Source organism: Triticum dicoccoides, chromosome 5B (genome assembly GCF_002162155.2).
Source record: "Triticum dicoccoides isolate Atlit2015 ecotype Zavitan chromosome 5B, WEW_v2.0, whole genome shotgun sequence".
In the NCBI taxonomy this organism is placed as follows: Eukaryota; Viridiplantae; Streptophyta; class Magnoliopsida; order Poales; family Poaceae; genus Triticum; species Triticum dicoccoides.
Window position 1 is genome coordinate 31644903 of NC_041389.1, and position 5148 is coordinate 31650050.

Sequence of the window (5148 nt, forward strand, 5' to 3'; positions counted from 1 at the left end):
CCCCGTCCCTCCTCCGATCCCACCGGCCTCCTCCCCCTCCTCCTCTCTCCTTCCTCCTCCCTCCATCATTTTTTTAATTTTTTTGTAGTTTTTTACTATTGTATAATGTAGTTTTTTTACTGTTTTCAGTAAGTGTTTAGAATAATTAGTAAGTAAATTAATAAAACTAGTTGAACTAGTTTATTTTTAGTAAGAACTAATGTATTTTTAGTAAGAAAATTAATATAACTAGTTGAACTAGTTTATTTTTATTTATAGTAAGTTTATTTCTAGTAAGTACTAGTTGAATTAGTAGAACTAGTTGAACATGTCACATTATTAGTGATCGATGTTATATGTATGATATTATTCGGGATGTATTACTGATAACTAATAGGGTATTTGTTTTTGCAGAAATTTAGGAGCCCCTCCATCATCCCCGCCGTCATTCCCATCACCGACCCCCTCCGACCTCGAGGTGAGACCAGCCAAATCTCCATGTCAAATAAGATATGATGTAGATAAAACATGTATATCTTCTGTTGCTCAACTAGGATATGTGGTTGCCCAAGTGGCCGGTAATGTTTGCAGGTTACACCTTCAAGTGGCCTATGTTTTTCCGGAGTGTTGATTAATTTTCATTCCGGCAAATTCAGGCGCTCGATATGTCCTTTTTTAGCAAAGGTCATGCCGGAATTTTCTGTGAATTTTGGCATGACTTCTGCTAGAATATGTAGAAAATATCGAGTGGCCTGGATTTTCTAGAAAGATAATTAAACGAAATTTCGGGTTGACTTTAAGTCTGTCGAGGCCGAAGAATCCCGACTGTTGTCGTGGGGCTCGTTTCTCCTTCTTCTCCTTGTGCTAGACCTTTGTTATGCACTAGAGGAAGGAGGAGTAACGACCACCACCGACGGACGAAAAATCAGTGAGGGAGTGTGTCCACCATATATGAGAGAATGAAGAAGAATGCCGACTATTGTCGTGGGGGTTGCTTCTCCTTCGTTCCCGTGTGCTAGACATTTTGGTTTAATGCACTCGGGGACGAAGGGAGGAGCGACCATCACCAACGGTCGAATATATACACCACGTGAGCTGAGAGTTTTCAAAAAAAAACTCAATAGACCGATAGTCAACCCGTGCTGAATAATAATGATCTAATTTAGTATTGTAGTACATATATTTAATTGTACAAGTTTAATCTTTGAATTATGAACAGAGGAAATGTCGTCGGACGAAGAAGGTCCCGGGGAGTGCTCCTGGTGCAACGACAAATGGGGTTTCTGCGACAGGCCTCACCTGGACGAAGGTCAGCGCTTCAGCATAAAGCTGGAGGAGGCCTTCAATTGTGATACGGTAAGCTACGACGCAAAGTGTTTTTCCGCAATTAAGCTCGACTTCTACTACTTCAACGTGTAATTTTCGTATTTTACAATTCGACTAGCTTATCCCATGCCATGCAAGACGCTATTTCTTGGAGAGGATGGATTTGAAGATCATGAGAGGAATGAAATAAAGAAAATTAACATAAGGACCCATCATGGTATGGATTTTGAGGTAAATCTATACAACTCTGAGAGCGTATCCCATTTAAGTTTCCCGGGTTGGGAAGCTCTTTGCAAGATGTATGATTTTCAAGAGGGTATGTTTGTCACCATGGATCTTGGTGATTCTGACATCGAGGTGGAAAATTTGGACATTTGGGTCCTTGTTGATACACTTCCAATTCTACCGCTATGTGAGTTTTCTGAAACATAGTTGTTAAGTAATTTATATTGTTTATTTCAAAATAGTTGACAGCTTATTTCCATTGATATCTTATTTTCATTCTTCAAAGAATGTGTATGGAAGATGGTAGACAGAAACTACTACACCGATGGCTCTGAGTTAACTTATAAGGAGAAAATCATCTGGTCGCATATTGTACTGAAATTGAGAATTATAATGCCTATTATCGAACTCCTGCAAATTATGGACAATACGTGCCACTAGTGCACGTGTTGAACCATGATAACTTCCATGGAGATGCCCTGGTAAGATTTCTTTACTATTACGATATCCGTGCATCTTTTGCATACTTCTAAAACTGAACTACATTGCTAACTACAAAGTTATTACTATATTTTTCAACCGAAAATCCCGATGGATTGTGTGTCTCATTTGATGTATCAGAATGGTTGCCTTGATGTTTTGAACATGCAACCAGGTCGTCCTATGAATCTCACATGTGCATACCGGATTTCTAAAACCAGTGAACACATGATAATCAAAGAATGGAAAAAATGTATGGACAGTCCTAAGGAGGTTCTTGGAAGCAACATTGTGCGAAAGGCAAGAATTGGAGACAGGATAATCTCCATTCTTCATAATGGAGAGTCAGGGGCTATCTTGTTTTATGCTATTTTACCTAGAAAATATAGTAGGTCCTAAGAGAATGTAGTAGGTCCTATGAGGTACAATATGTTTATGAGAGTTGATGATGAGGAGTAGTTGTGATTATGACTAGTGACCAACTTCTATGTGATGTCTCATTGATGAAAACGATGATCATGCATGAGGAGGTGTTATATGAAAATGATGTATTATGATGATAAGTTGTTAATGATATGATGATGATGTTATATCATTGGGTGAAAGAACCGCAAATTAGTTTCAAGTGGATATCAATCCACTTGAAACTAGTCCACGGTTTTTTCTCCCAGTGATGTAATAACTCATTATGATGTAAAAACAATCTCTAAATTGCTGCGGTATGAAAACTTGTATAAAGGTGTATGAATACAACATTAAATAAAAAAGAAGTAAAATACAGAATAATAGTAGTAGCGCGTGTTCGGAGAAGTGCTACTACTAATTACCAGTAGCACTGATCGTAGAAAGCGCTACTACTAAGTCGACATAGCAGTAGCGCGGTCCAGCCCACACTACTGCTAGCCTTTAGCTGTAGCGCCTTACTAGTAGCGCAGCTCCCCGCGCTACTGATAGTCACTAAACCCGCGCTACTGCTAGGGTTTTCCCTAGTAGTGGGAGTGGGTTTCATAGGTGTTTCAGGAGGAGTCCAATCATCATAATTTTTCAATATGTTATTCAATAATTCTTCGTCTTGCCCAATAGTTCGGTCCCTGAAAACACAACAAGCACAACTATCTAGGAAATGCCTAGAAGCATCGGTTAGTCCATTATAGAAGATATCAAGTATTTCATTTTTCCTAAGAGGATGATCAAGCAACGCATTAAGAAATTGGAGAAGCCCCCCTCCCAAGCTTGTGGGAGACTTTCTTCTTCAATTTGCACAAAGTTAAATATTTCCTGCAAGGCAGCTTATTTCTTATGAGCAGGAAAATATTTTTTAGAGAAGTAATAAATCATATCCTAGGGAATACGCACACAACCAGGAGCAAGAGTATTGTACCAAGCTTTAGCATCACCCTTTAATGAGAACGGGAATAACTTGAGAATATAGTAATAGCGAATCTTCTCATCATGAGCAAAAAGGGTAGCTATATCATTCAACTTAGTAAGATGTGCCCCAACAGTTTCAGTTTCATAACCATGCAAAGGATCAGATTCAACCAAAGTGATTAACTTTGGGTCGACAGAGCATTCATAATCCTTATCATCAATAAAAATAGGTGAAGTAACAAACTCAGATCACATTTCATTTTAGCATTCAGAAATCTTTCTTTATACTTACACAATAATTTCTCTAGATCATCTCTATCCTTACAAGCAAGAATATCTCGAGTTGCCTCCTCACTCATAATATAACCTTCCGGTACCTTTGGCAATTCATATATAGGAGGACTAGTTCTAGTGGGTGTTTCAAGATTTTCAGTTTCAAGTTCATCATCAGATTCAACAATATCATGTTGTCTTACTCTAGAATTTGTTCATCAAGCAAATAACCTAATGGCACGTCATCATCAATCAAGGTACTAGCATCATCATGAGTAGCATTCATAGAAGAAGTAGAATCATCAATAACTAACGACATATCAGAACTAATAGCACGTCGTGGAGTTGCAAGTTTACTTATAACAGAAGGTGAATCTAAAGCGGAGCTGGATGGCAGTTCCTTACCTCCCCTCATCTTAGAGGGAAAAATCTTAGTCTTTGCATCATTCGGATTCTTCATAGCGATAATATGATAATAATCCCAAGTGACTCAACAAATATTGCTATGCTCCCCGGCAATGGCGCTAGAAAAAGGTCTTGATAAACCACAAGTATAGGGGATCGCAACAGCTTTCGAGGGTAGAGTTTCAACCCAAATTTATAGATTGGACACAAGGGGAGCCAAAGAATATTTTTAGGTATTAGCAGCTGAGTTGTCAATTCAACCACATCTGGAGATTAATTATTTGCATCAAAGTGATTAGTAGCACAGTAATATGATAGTTTTGATGATAGCAGCAGTAGTAACGGTAACAGTAACAGTGATAGCAGTGATATTGTAGCAGTAACGATAGTAATAACAACAGTAATAACATAGAAACAACAATATAAGATAAATTCATAGGCATTGGATCGGTGACTCGTTGGATGATATTCATCAGGAGACAGTTATAACGTAGGGCGATACAACACTAGCTCCAGTCCATAAATATAATGTAGGCATGCATTTCGTAAATAGTCATACATGCTTATGGAAAGAACTTGCATGACATATTTTGTCCTACCATCCCGTGGCAGTGGGGTCCTATTGGAAACTAAGGGATATTAAGGCCTCCTTTTAATAGAGAACCAGAACAAAGCATTAACACACGATGAATACATGAACGCCTCAAACTACGGTCGTCACCGAGAGTGGTCCCCACTGTTGTCACTCTGGCATTGCCGGATCATAACACGTAGTAGGTGACTATAACTTGCAATATCCTATCTAGAACATGGATATAATGGTGATAATATAAACGGTTCAAATCTGAAATCATGGCACCCGGGCCCAAAGTGACAAGCATTAAGCATGGCAAAGTCATAACAACATCAATCTCAGAACATAGTGAATACTAGGGATCAGGCCCTAACAAAACTAACTCGATTACATGATGAATCTCATCCAACTCCTTACCAAGCAGCGAGCCTACGAATAATTACTCACTCCGGGTGGGGAGCATCATGGAGTTGCCGATGGAGATGTGTTGGTGATGATGAAGATCGAAGACCCCC